Genomic DNA, 14,837 nt, shown 5'->3' with positions numbered 1-14,837 from the left:
GAGTATTTGTATGTGCAATACACTGTTTTCATATTTATTACTCATTTCTCTATTATATCTGTATTTTTTGATTATTTCTACTTTGAATGTAATTTGAATGTAATGTTTGGCTTGCCTTTGTATTTTTCTATCATATAAAGCACTTTAATAAAGCACTCTGTTTTCAGAAGGTCTCTATAAAGTTTATGACATTTACAGAGTCCGTTCACAATGGCGCCAATTTATATGCTGCATATGATTTCACTCACAAATTAAAAATATACAAATTGTTCACTGTGATATTTTGGATCTTACACTTTACCTTGTAACACTCTGCTCTTTTCTTTTCATCCATTTTATGTAAAGCACTTTGAGTTGACTGTGTATGAAATGTGATGTAGAAATCAACTTGCCTTCCTTACATTTACATTAATTCACCCCCTAATTCATGCTAAATCGGGCATCGGGGTAGTGCAGCGGTAGATTCCCTGCTTACCAACATGAGGGTCGCAGGTTCGAGCGCCTGTGTTACCTCCGGCCAATTGGTCAGATTAACCTACAGACACAATTGGCCATGTCTGCCGGTGGGGTATGAGTCCTGGTCGCTGCACTAGTGCCTCTGCTCAGTCGGGTGGCGTGTTTGGGGGGGAGGGGAACTGGGGGGAGTAGCGTGATCCTCCCACTCACTACAGCACGTCCTGCCGGTGAAAGAAGTGGCTGGCGAGTGGCGACTGCACATGTATTGGAGGAAGCATGTGCTAGTCTACAACTCTCCCCAGATCGACAGAGGGGGTGGAGCAGGGGAAATTGGCCAATGACAATTGGAGAGAAAAAGGACTCAGAAAAAAGTGCCATTCTAAGCTATGCACTTTTTTTCTTGTTTTTTTTCGTCCAGTGAGTGAGTTTCCCCGACCCTGCCACTGTCTTTTAACAACATCAACCCCATTTTCTTTTCTTTTTTATCTTAGAGTCAATTGTCACTTTCTTAGTATAAATTGCATTAATGCTGTCCTATTACATTATTTAATTATTTAATAGTAGCCTACTGGTATAGTATTATTTCATTATAAACTACATTAGCATTGAGTTTTATAATACTGTTCTTCTGTTCTTCCCTCATTATGTCTGTATTCATGTTTTGAATAGCCTTTTAATGTACCTTAAAGTAATATTTAATGTATTTTTACAGTTCTCCTGCTGCTATTGACAAGCCTCAATGAGCTGAGCAGTGACAGAAAGCAGTCAGAAAGTCAAGTTTCTCAAAACAGCTGTTAAACAGAAGTAGGCCATTGTAACTCAGAATTATATATTTGACTTCCCTTCTAATTGCAAGGAATTGTTTTAGTTACAAGCATATTCAGTCAAAACATCAAACTTGCACTCAAAAAAAGTTGCAATATTTTTAAATGTTTTTGTTATTGCACTTTATTTATTTGTTTTACCTGATCTTGCCTGTCTGCGTGTTCCTACAGACAAATTCCACGTGTCCAAATTGTAATCTCTATGGATGTAGCCAAGTAAAAGAACTGGAGGAGTAGCTTCTCTTCTTGTAAATCACGTGACAGCCAGAGGGGGCGTGCCTGCCTGTTGATAAAAGCATTGCAATGGAGGCAGACTACAGAACTGTCAACAGATTGGTAGCTGCTGGGATGCCCGGCCCATGAAGCCCGGGGGAGCGTCGCCCCGTCCTGCCCCACACCACACCACACCACACCTCCCTGCGCTGTGTTTGTAACGTTCTTGGCTCTGTGCATCTTCTTCCTGGCGTCTTCCTCTCACGGTGAGCTGAGCTTTACATCAGTGCAGGTTTATATATCAACTTCATCTGATTCATGTTGTGGTTTTCATGGCAGCCAAGAGCCAAATACTGTATCCGTCATGTTAAAACAATGGAACATCGCCTGAAGTAGCCTACAACACCAATTTTCTTTTCACTGGGTTCATTTCCCACAGGCATATTCCTTATAGCTTTACATATCACATTCCTCTTCACTAACTCTTTTTTTTCTAAGTTACCTTTACATCTTTATGCTCTTCTTCACACCTGCTGAGCTTCCTACTGAGCAGAGCAGCTGGACAGCGAGTGCCTTGCTAAAGGGCACTTTGACACTAGTGGTGTAGTGAGCAGAGTCTGCTGCTCACTTTAACTGTCTAGATTTAAATTCAGTCTGGGGATTTAAATCAGTGACCTTCCAGTCACAATCCTCTAACCTATAATCAAAAGAAGGTGAAGAAGATAAGATAATTATGCACTTTACTGATCCATATGGAAAATTCAGAAACAACCCAAAAGCAAAGCCCACAAAGTAAACATGAGGACAGAGCTGGCAAGCCAACTATAGGCTAATAGTAAGGCTATATAGTGCCTAAGAACATATATGCATTTCATGTTTTTTGGGAGCAGAAGATCCCTCATCTTCTCAGTAGTGTCTGTCATCACATTCAAGGCCAATGATTGACCTGAACTTGCCTGTCTGACTTCTTACCAGTGTTGGGGGTAACTCATTACAAAAGTAACATATTACATGTAATATATTACTTTTAGCAGTAACTCAGTAATATAACTTATTACTTATAGGATTTCAGTAATATTATACCAGTTACTTTGTCAAGTAACTCAAGTTACAAATTGAGTTACATTTGATTAAATCAAAGCACATATTTAAAAAAGATACAATCATTTCCTAATCAAACTGTGTGTTTTTATGCAAATAACCACTATAGATGACAATAACAAAGGAAAAGAATAACATTTAGAATTTTGGATCGTTTACACTGACTTCAAGGCGGTTGAAATTATTTTTCGGGATGGTTCCGGGGCAGCGATGTCATTCTGCTGCTGTTGTTGTTTTGGTCAAAGTAATGCAAAAGTAGTGTAATAAGTAATGAGTTACTCTACACAGAAAGTAATATTGTAAAGTAACTTATTACTTTCAAATGAAAGTAACTAGTAATATGTAGTATATTACATTTTTAAAGTAACTTGCCCAACACTGCTTCTTACAGACAAATTCCACGGACTCCATGGATGTAGCCAGCCAAGTAAAAGAACTGGAGGAGCAGCTTCTCTTCTTGTAATTCACGTGACAGCCAGAGGGGGGCGTGTCTGTTGCTGTAAAAGCATTGCCAGGCAGGGAGGCAGACTACTAGAACTGTCAACAGATTGGTAGCTGCTAGCAGCAAAATGCCAGACATGTGGGGACAGTTTGATGTTTCTAATGAGAAAGTGATGCTGGTGTGGCAGTTTCTGCACTATGCTTTGTGACAATTCATTGTTCACGAGTTTAAATAAACTGGGAAATACTTTACAACTCCTGGTGTGGGGGATGGCAGCCACAGGTAATGCTCAACAGGACACAGGCGAGGGGACCTCTGTGTTACACAGCTGGGGCTTTCAGCTCGAGCTGGAAGACCAGCACCGCGAGGCATGAGAGGAGGACATTTTGGAGATAAATGCCAAGTTTGATTATCTTGATTAGCTTCCCCATGATCTTCTGTCTGAAGACGAGGAAGAGGAGGAGGACCTTTTCGACCCCGGCTCCATTGTTCACACAGACTCCGTGTCCGACTCTGCTTCCATGAAGGAGGCCACCTCAGCTGCCAGGTTCTGTCGGCATTCTCTGCAAGGCGAGCGGAACCCAGTGACTCATTTGGTCCGAGGCCCCCCATGATAAGGAAGCAGGCAGTTCCAATTGCCTGCGACTTCATTAACTACTATTGTATATTTTCAAATGAACATCCTGCCCCTCCCCCATCTCCCTGCCGAGAGAGAGACAGAAAGAGAGACAGAAGGCTCTTTCACACCGGCCTTGAAAGCCGAAAAATGCACGGAAAATAGAATAGGATTCGCGCCTCCAATGTGAAAGTCATGAACGCGCTTTGGTGGACAATTGTTTTACGCCTTTTGTCCCGCAACGGTAGGTAGTAACAGCGCCGGGTTACCTGGCAACCCGCCCCCATTTGAAAGGTTGTCGCAGCGAGCCGGAAAAGGTGCGAATGGTCAGCTCATTCATAAAAAAAATTACAGGGGAAATCACCTCATGTATCAAGAAAGTGCAGGAGTGAAAGTAAAAAAGTAGCCTAAACAATCATGACTGCAGGGGCGCCAGGAGGAATGTTCCGTGTGGTTAGGCTTTATGCTCAAACGATGTTGACATTAGTAGGTAAAATTAACGGATATAATAATAAGCTTCAGAGGGCTATAGCTGTCTGTGGCGAGTTGGTCTGAGGTTATTCCCTCTCGAAATCAGCTCTGTGCATTCCCTTACAAAAGACTACTAACGTTAAGTAGTCATGTGCACTATACTATTCCCCCGACGAACGTTATGCAGACTGCAGCTGTTTGATATGCGGGCGGTCGTGTATCGTTCCACCTATCCTCCCTGCTCAGCGGACTAGGAGAAGGAGGGAAGTCTTGGTTGTTGAATGAATTCGTTCATCATACAGTAGCCTAGGCTACACTAACCTATGAAAATATTCATTTGGGCTAGGAGGAGCTGGAAATCCCTCCGCTCGCCTTTCAATCCGGGAGCGGGGGATTTCACCTGAAAGTACACTGCAGCACGGGAAAGTGGCCGTGCTGCTTGGCTCTGTGTGAAAGCAATTTCCGTGGCGAGGGTGCGGCCTTTGCGGGACTCCTAAATGGCAATTTTTGCGCGATCTGTGTGTGAAAGAGCCTAGAGAGAGACAGAAAGAGAGAGAGACAGAGAGAGAGACAGAAAGAGAGACAGAAAGAGAGGAGAATGTAAACAAATGCAGAATAGTCCATTTTGGTTAGTTATTTCTATATGCAATTCAGTTATGTGACATGTATAGTAAACATATATTTTTTAATTCCAGTGAATGATATAGCCTACATGTAGTGTTAACTTTTTCTTTTTCTTTTTTAGTGATAAGCACTAGGACTCACAGGCTGTGCATAAAAACCAATACGCCCAAATCTGGCACTGCCTCAAAAATGTGAAAGTTTCTGTCTGCTGTCAACAAAAGTGACATCATCAGTACAGATGATCTGTATTACAGCAGTAATATGAACATCCTGCCCCTCCCCCATCTCCCTGCAGAGAGAGAGAGAGAGAGAAAGAGAAAGAGAGAGACAGAAAGACAGAGACAGAAAGAGAAAAAGAGAGATAGAGACAGAGTCAGAGCGACAGAAAGAGACAGAAAGAGAGAGACAGAAAGACAGAGACAGAAAGAGAGATAGAGAGAGAGAGAGAAAGAGAGAGAGACAGAGTCAGAGCGACAGAAAGAGAGAGCGACAGAAAGAGAGACAGAAAGAGAGAGACAGAGAGAGAGACAGAGAGACAGAAAAAGAGAGAGAGACAGAGAGAGAGAGAGAGAGACAGAGAGAGACAGACAGTGAGAGACAGAAAGAGAGAGAGACAGAAAGAGAGAGAGACAGAGAGACAGAAAGAGAGAGAGAGACAGAGAGAGAGACAGAGAGAGAGCGACAGAAAGAGAGAGAGAGACAGAGAGAGAGAGACAGAGAGAGAGCGACAGAAAGAGAGAGAGAGAGTGACAGAAAGAGAGAGAGAGAGACAGAGAGAGAGCGACAGAAAGAGAGTGACAGAAAGAGAGAGAGAGAGACAGAGAGAGAGTGACAGAAAGAAAGAGAGAGAGAGATGGGAATGTTAGTAAATGTTCAGTGTTCATCTGAACTGGAACATTTGTTCTTTTGTCTCTTAGCCTACTTTTGTCTTCATTTGTCTCTTATTTCTGTAAAGCAGTTTTGGGCCATTCCTTTTGTAGCCTACTGGGAGCTCGGGATTTCACGGTTCAAAGGTCAGGATTTTCCCCGACGATCTCGGGGTGCCTTACCAGCTTCGACCTCAAAGTCCTAGATGGCAGTTCTGCAGTAGTGAAAGTTGTAGTAAATACTGTTTATTAGCATTTTTGTCTTTTTTGAGTCTCTTTGAGTTAAATCAGTTGTAGCCTACACACATTCATTGTCTAATTAGGACGAATCAGCCAGGCCCGTAGCTACCATTGAGGACACCAAGGTCATGACCTCGGTATTTTCCACACCAAAAAGAAAAATAGCCCCGGTCCCCAGATCTATTAATCTGTCATTGATGTTTTAATGCGACAGTTGATCGGAAATGCAACAATTTGTGTGCTATAGAAGGAAGAGAGATAACTCACAACATTCAGATTTTGCATTGAGGCTAGATTGGGGCTAGACTTTGGGGACAGTTCTATTGAAGTGAATGGGTAAGTAACTCCCCTGTAAGTGATGTTTGTGTAGATGGACCATTGTATTTAATTGAGCAGTATTCTGCCATGTGACCTGTATGCAGAATATAAATTATATCATATGCGGAGACATTTATTTTTTGGATCATTTTAAAGCAACAGCACAGTAAAGAGGATATTAATCTAACATGATGTATGTAGTTCTTTATAGATCTAGCCTCTTCATTTTGCTCCCAAAGTGCACCAGATTGAAGCATTTTACTTTAAAATGGACAACATTTTCTATCAGGGGGGGCACAGCCCCCCCTGGCCCCCCCACGCCGCGATAAAATGCCCTCGGTATTCCTCTAACCCTGGCTACGGGCCTGGAATCAGCGTGACGTCACAACCACCCAGACACGGCCAACACAGTCTCACAGAAAATTGTATAATACCAACGTTTTGGACCAACGTTGCTATTTTACAATTTCAGCTCGAAAATTGTAAAATAGTAACGTTCTGAGATTTTAGGGTTAGGATTAGAGTAGGGGGAGGGGTTAGAAACAGAGAATCTCTGTAAACCACGCCCAAACCACGCCCACCGCTGTAGACACATACGTTACCATTTTACAATTTCTTAGCCGAAATTGTAAAATAGCAACGTTTGTCCACAAACGTTGCTATTTTACAATTTTTTTGGAGATCGGGTTGCCACGGCAGTTAACTAGTATGAGTTGTGCCAAACAAACGTCAATATCTCAAAAAGTTTACATCACATCGCTTATATTTTGACATTCTGAGTGAGAACAGAAGTAGCTCAAGAGTTTGATGTATATTATAATATGCATGTCGTGTTAAAGTTGTGTGAACTGTCGCAGTTTTTAAAATGTAAACAGGGTCAGCCAGGTAGAGTCAGACGCTCAAGCCTCCCAAAGCTCAGGCTCCATATAGGGTTCCATTGCCGTTTCCACCCAGTGACGCGGTTTGTTTACCAAAATGCTGCTCAGCTGACCCCTCGTATACTGTAAGTGGACATGTTGCTGCAGTGTATGCGCAAAATACTGCAAAATGTGTTGTTATCAACTGTTATTGCTAACAATGGCTAGTCTGGCCAGAGCTAACCCTGGCTGGTATATATATATATATATATATATATATATATATATATATATATATATATATATATATATATATATATATGCATATATACATAAAATACAGTCCCCAATACAGTCCCCAAAAATGTATCATGGCAGGGGCGATCTGTAACCACCCCCCCTTAGAAAAAGAGAAAAGACAAAAAGATATACATGATAAACTGACACATCATCAACTACATAAATCTGTCCACGAGTTTACTCCCTAATTTTTGGGTTGTTTTTCTCTCCGCTTTTCTTACCTGAATGAACAACGTTATATTGTGAGTTTGATCAAAAAGGGCGTCTCGCGCGCTATGCATGTTCGATTCCTAGTGCTCCGAGCTCCCACTTTTTCTCAGTTGCTCCATGTAATCACAAAACCACAATTGCTCGAGTGACATCACTGATGGAATTGTTACATCATCAGTGCCTGACATCATCTCTGCTCTTTTGGCATGCGCAGTGCACAATTACTCAACTTCGCATCACTGATGACATCACTCACTGATGACATCACAATGATGTCACAATGTCTATGACATCAGTGATGTCACAATTGTCACTATGACATCATCAGTGATGGGGCTCTTCTTCTTCTTCTGTAAAACAGTATGCACATCAGAAGAAACCATAAGGCCCACAGCAGCCAAACTTTGCACATAGGTTGGAAATGTCACCCAGAAACAAAAAATTACACTAATCTACCAAATTTTGGTGATATCAAAATAACAAGTCAGCTACTAGACAAAAAAAACAACTCAATTACAGTAATTTGAGTACTTGAAATTAGTTACTTCCACCTCTGTTGTCCAAAGGCCTCATGATGTAAAGCTTTACCAAGACCCCAACAGGTTGTTTTCCTCCCTGTCTGTCAGAATAGGACCCACTGACTCACACCACACCATGCAGCTGCTGTGTGTAGATTCTGGGACATTGCAGATGGTGGTGGTGGGAGGGGGGTTAGAATAATGTGTTTCCAACTTGTAATTCCTCTTTAATTGATTATTTAGTTTTCTCTCCCATGCAATAACAAAAAAAAAGACGTAAGATATCGGGCAGAGTAATATTATACACGCAATGGTAGGGGATTCAGTTATTGAATTAAACGTATGAATTCAGGTGATATTGTGTGATTGCCTCTGGGTACATACAGTACGTGCATGTACTTGTTGCAAGAATTACTTGTTGTGTTAGCACGGGAGGTGGTGCTGTGGTAACAGGAAACGCGCCAATGCCTCAAGAATGAGGAAGTTTGTGTGCACTGTAAACAAAACAGAACAGTACATGAGATCAGAAGTATTACAGCACTGATAATCCCATAAGGAGTTTATATATTTTAATGTACTTCTTTATTACATGCATCTGTTTCATTTACAGACGTATTGAGTCAAAAGATCAAACGACCGTTGTATATTTTCAAATGGACAGGCCACCCCTCCCCCATCTCCTTGCCATGTGTGTGAGAGAGGGAGAGAGAAGGGGAGGAGAAAGAGAGAGGGGGAGGAGAAAGAGAGAGGGGGGGAGGGAGGGCGAGACCGAGATTCGCAGCACACCGATGTGTGGTACCACGTATATGCCTTAGTTTTTTACCCTAATATGCTATTCCCCAAATAAATCTAATATAATTCAGCATTATGTTCTTCTGTTGGCCTAACATTCAATTTGGACTCAGAGTACATTAGAGAAAATGTAAGTTACGTTGGCTTTATTTCATAATCATTAACCATAAAGCAGATATACACATAGTTATTGGTTATTAGTCATAAAAGCACAACACACAAACAAATCCTGATCTATGTAGAGACAGGCGCACCATTCAGATAACGTGTAACCTACATTTGCAGTTCCTGTCTGTCTCACACCGTGCCCTGTCTTGGTGCCCTGTACACAATATTATTTTTTCGGATGATGGTGAAGGCTATGCGAAGGCATAACCCTCCCCTCTCTGCCTCTGATTGGCCTAGCGTCAAACTTCCATCCAAACACATTCGCTTGGCTATTACATCTCTTTCTACAGTTGTACTGTACCGTACTGTAGCTGCTACCATTATGTATGTCTAATGTTTAATTGTATGTTTAATTAGGTATATGCTATTAGCACCTGTACGTCATATACGTCGAATTTAAAATGTTTAAGCACGTCTAAAGTATGCACATGACATGTGCACCTATGTGCAGTGGATATGCCACTGTCTCTGACTTGTCTTATCACTCTACTGCCTTATTGCTTGTTGTGTCTCTTGTTGTTTTGCACTCATATGCCCTGTTACATTTGTACTATGTTGTAAACGGAGTCTACAGCACAATAATTTCACACGTGATACTTGTACCATGGAGTGACAATAAAAATCTTTAATCTTGAATCTTGAATCAGTCTGTGGTCAGACCGTCAGACTCAGTGGGTCAGACAGACAGCTTACGCTTGCTAGCCTGCATGAAAGACGCCAGTGTGTTTATGTTTTTAATATAGTCATATCTATGGTTTATTATGCTGCCGCTACTCTTGGCAGTGCACGTATGTAGCCTATACTAGACAGAGAATTGATCAAGGGTGATATAAAACAGGGTCATTTACAGGGAACTAATTCAGCTCATTGTAACACAAGAATGACATGTATTTGAATTTAAATATTAATCAGAGGAAACAAGGTGATGAGAGAGAGTCAGAGTCACTTTATTTGCCATTTACAGTAGGGACTGCATTGGAATTGGAAGTGCTAGGAGCTTAAAAACATACATAACAAATCACAGGACAACATATGAAAACATTAAGATACCGCATAAAAAGAATAAAAGGGTTAAAAATTTAAAAAGAAAAAAAGAGACAAGTGCATAAGTGGATAGAACCGAGTTCTCCAGCTCAAGTTTGAAAGTGCAAGATAATTAAAGTGCACATGAATTAAGATAAAGTGCCTACTGTATGCATAGAGGCAGCATTGCTGCCATGTACAGTCAGGTATAAGACATCTTATACAAAGGAAAAACAACAAAAAGTAAGGCATGGTCTACAGCTTGGCGGGTGTAAGATCTAGCGTTTGGAATTAAGGTCATTCAGACTGCGGACCGCACTTGGAAAAAAGCTCTTTGCAAAACGAGTAGTAGAGCATTTTATAGAGCGGTAACGTCTGCCGAGGGGAAGTAAAGAGATTGGCGGCTGGATGACCTGATGAAATTTAGAATGACAAGAAAAAATACACATTCATATGCCTGCGCAATAGGCTAAGTAGGCCTAAATAACTCATAGTTATACGGTTTGCAATTGTAACGTTTAATATAATAAATTAAGATCTCACACATAACCTTTTGATTCTATATGCTGCCATCTGCCATCTCATGCTTGTTGATTTAATGATTGTTTTGCACCTGCTGCTCACGTTATTAACAAATTAATGCTTAGATGACCCTTATATCCTCAGCAGAAACTAACTGACTGCATAGTCATTTTAATAAAGTATGAATGTTAGCTGTCCAGCAAACACACCACTAATAGCCTATCTAGTTATAGTAGTAATGCTTGGAAGTAGCCTACTTCCCCCCCGCAGCAGGCAAGAGCTAGTCTGGGCACCTTTTACTCCGCTTTGTGTCATGGGGGCGTAAACCAAGGAAACAGGAAACAACACCGGAAATAAATGCACCAAAAAACGTCTTTGTTGCCGTTAGCTTGACGCGGTGAGGTTACGTTAGCTAGAGCCTGAAAAGAACAACAACACAAGTTGTATAGTAGCGTTAGCACATTTCTAGTCCAAAGAGTCTAAATATATATAAATATAAATATATATAATATATATATATAAATATATATATTCTAGTCTAGAGCTAAAGGCAATGGAGTACTCGCCATGTGAAATCTTATGATCAATGTCCATGTCTTTCCCAGCACAGGCAGCAGAGATGCTTTAACTGTTGTACTTGATCCTCCATTATCGATAACAGCGGACAGACAACTAGCGTTATAAAGTTATAACTATTCCATCAACTGGCCATTTGTTTGAAAAGTAAAGCTTCTGTATTGGCTTAAAATATGTGATATTGTGAATCTGCGATGTTTGTGAACTTCTTCAAAAACTTTGTTCGGTACGTCCATCTTTTGTTTTGTTGTTTGCCGTTTTATTTTCTTATTCGTTGTGTCTAATTGTCAAGTTAACAAGCTATTTCCGCTGTTGTTTCCTGTCTAGGGCGGGCTCTAGGCCGGAAACAGGCAGGGTGACAAAATCACTTGTAAAGGGAGGCCAGGCTCTTTCTCGCCGAGAAGAGCCTGGTGACGCGAGGTTAGGCGAGAGCAGCCGAGTGCAGTCAGCCAATCAGAGGCAGAGAGGGGCGGGTGCCGCGGGTCATGCCTTCGCCTAGCCTTCGCCATCATGGGAAAATAAATATATCGCACCCTGTACAGGGCTAGAATAACAGATAGGGGGCCCTATCGTCGCAAAAGCAATAATTTTGCGTTTGTACTTGTTTTGCACTCGTTTAACGCCGTGTGCAATGCTAATTGGGGGGCGTGCACAAGCACATTTGTATTCTGCCTGCCGCGCTATTACCTCTATGCCTGTTATAATAGAGAGCCAAAGTGGAACGTCACTTCCTGCTTCAGCACTGTACCAGAGATTTTCATCCGCCACTTATTTTCCCATAGACATTTCGTAAAATGCTTATACAAATAGTTTTACGTCGTCAAACCAAACGGTGCAGATATATTTAGAAATAGGAGAGACCAAATAACATTTCACCAAAACGTTAAAAAAATCGCGGATTTAAAGAAAATATTTGTCTGTGTTGTTTTGGTCGTAGTGAAATGTTCTATGGCTTTCCCGATTAGGGTTAGGGCTAGAATTATTTAAACAGCATGTGTATAGGAATGATTTGGGACCAAGCTTTTTGATCACTATAAGTGGTTGATCACTATAACCATCACTATACATGGATTCCACTGTATTTTATAAAGTTTGCATTTTATTCTGGCTGACCTGATGCTGCTGACGGCTTATTTTTAGCGTTTAACATGCCGTTTACCTGTTTGAAAAGCCCACATAGCCTATAAGCTGTAATTCTAATGTAAAAAAGTATATGGGTTAGGGTTAGGTTAAATTGTGGGATAATTTTACACCCAACTACCGGAGATGGGGACTTGGACTTGGGACTTGGACTTGAGTCGCACTTAAAGGCCGGCTTTTCCGTGGGGGATATGAATATATATTAAATCTCACGCCCCTAAGGTTTTCGAATCCGTTGAAATTTTTGAAATTGGAGGTTTACTCACAGAGATATCAACCGAAATCCACTCTGTGTGTGTGTGTGTGTGTGTGTGGGGGGGGGGGGGGGTGGGGGGGAGGTGCGGGTGCGGGGACTCGAAATACTACATTTCCCACAATGCACTGGGCTCGCGTGGCCTTCGTTTCCATGCCCACCCCTCCAAGTAGCCCTGACTGCAGTACGCAGATCGGGGAGTGGCTCAACCTCAACGTTTGACTCATTTGCATCGACGTTTGCATCGGATAACGTCTTCACTTCACGTGAAGACTGGTAGGAGCCGGCTTTTAGACCTAGACGTGAAAATGGCACAGTGTAAAATGGGAAATGCGTGATGTTCGCCGGACTGTTGAGGCTACATTCATATAAGCATTAGACAATCGAATAGCCATCATCTGAGTAATCTGCAGGAAAGATCAACTGATGTTTAATTAATGAAATATTGTGTTGCTTGTGTTTGTTGTTGCTTGCGTTTGTTGAGTAAAACGGAAGATCAGGATATGAAATAACAATTAAATGGTAAATAACAGTAAGCTATATATAAAAAAATCTGATCATTTGTTTTGGGCCGGTCTGGGCCAACATTTGTTGTTGAGATGAAAAATTATTTAATTTGGTCTTGTGGATTTTAATTGCTGTGCCTTTTGTCTATTCTTTTCCCCTCTGATATATAGAGACACCTTTCTATTATCATAGATGGTGAGGTCACTGAAATTACTAAATGCAGGGACAGTGAACTTGTCCACTGTCCCTTCTGTAAGTACACGGGAGAAAAGCATATGGTTGACAACCATATAAAAGGCCATTCCACAGTGAAACACAAAGGTGCAGAACTTACATATTACACAAATTAATTACTTATTATATATATTATATACTATTTTTTCACAAGTATGAATCTTGTTCCCTTCATTCCTCTCTTACAGAATTCACAATGATCAAGTGTGGCCTAAGTTGTCGGACGGCAACACATTTTCATTGCTGCTATTGTGCAGCAACAATTATAAATAGAATTCAAGATTCAAGATTCAAGATTCAATAGTTTTATTGCCATATCAACCAAAATTGATTGGAATTTGTCTTGGCATGCTCAAACAGACAAAACAATCACAGTAACAGACCATGAGAGACAGACAATACAACTACACATCTGCTGCAATGTATAAAAAGTAGAGGAACATGCAATCAAAAACAACTGCAAAATGCAAAACAGTATGCAATACAGTGTACAGTGCAGGGTAGGCACAGGCGGCTAGTGCAACAACAAAAAAGTGCACAATGCATTAAAGTGTCTGGTGCATTAAAAGACCAGGGGGTAAAATTAAATTGGGGTGGTGAACTGAACTGAGGAGGAGTTAAGGGCCCTCACTGCTTCAGGGTACGAGCTGTTACGCAGACGAGTGGTTCCGCATTTGATGCTGTGTACCCTTCTTCCCGAAGGAAGGGGGGCAAAGAGAGCATTGGCTGGATGGGAGGGGTCCCTTATTATCTTCAGCCCGAGCTTCAATATGCGCTCGTTATAAATATCGCATATTCTCGGCAAATCCTTACCTATGATCTTCGATGCCGTTTTCACGACCCTGTTCAGCTCTTCTCTGTCTTCAGCTGAACAGATACCAAACCAAACTGTGATAGAGAATGTGAGCACACTCTCTATCATAGCTCGGTAGAAGTGACACATCCCTATCTTTGAGACTTTGAATTTCCTGAGTTGCCTCAGGAAGAACAAACGTTGGTGGGCTTTCTTTATGAAGAATGCAATTTGCAAGGCATTTACAAATACACCAGCTCCCATGGCGCATCGCAGCTTCCATGGCACCCATGCAGCACTCTGTGGCCCCCACACAGCCCCCATTGGCCCCCGCTCAGCATCCAGAGGCCCCCACACAGGAAGATCGCTTGAGGGCAGTGGTGGAACTGCGACAGATGTCTGATGGCCTGGATGAAGAGGAGACTGAACTAAGGGAACCGTTCATGTTCCATTTCAGTCTGCAGGAAGATTACAAAGAATTTTGTGTAGAAATTATAGACACAAGGCGAATGCGGGTGTCTGCTGCTTTTGGAATAAAGGAATAGAGTGTACAGAACACTTACTGTTTTTGAAACCGACAGGAATAAAGCGTGTTCAAGTGTCAATGGCACAGACATCACTTCAGTCTCTGATCTCCTTAATGTAGCTGATATAAGTGAGTTTACACAAATTTAACATGTGTCACTCACTTGTGGAAATGCTATGGTATATATTTTTTTTAAATATAGGCAGCATGGATAAAATAATGGACTTAGTAAAAAGAAAACATTTAA

Source organism: Poromitra crassiceps (genome assembly GCF_964638095.1).
Source record: "Poromitra crassiceps genome assembly, chromosome: 7".
NCBI classification, from domain to species: Eukaryota; Metazoa; Chordata; class Actinopteri; order Beryciformes; family Melamphaidae; genus Poromitra; species Poromitra crassiceps.
Note: the sequence above shows the minus strand (reverse complement) of the source record.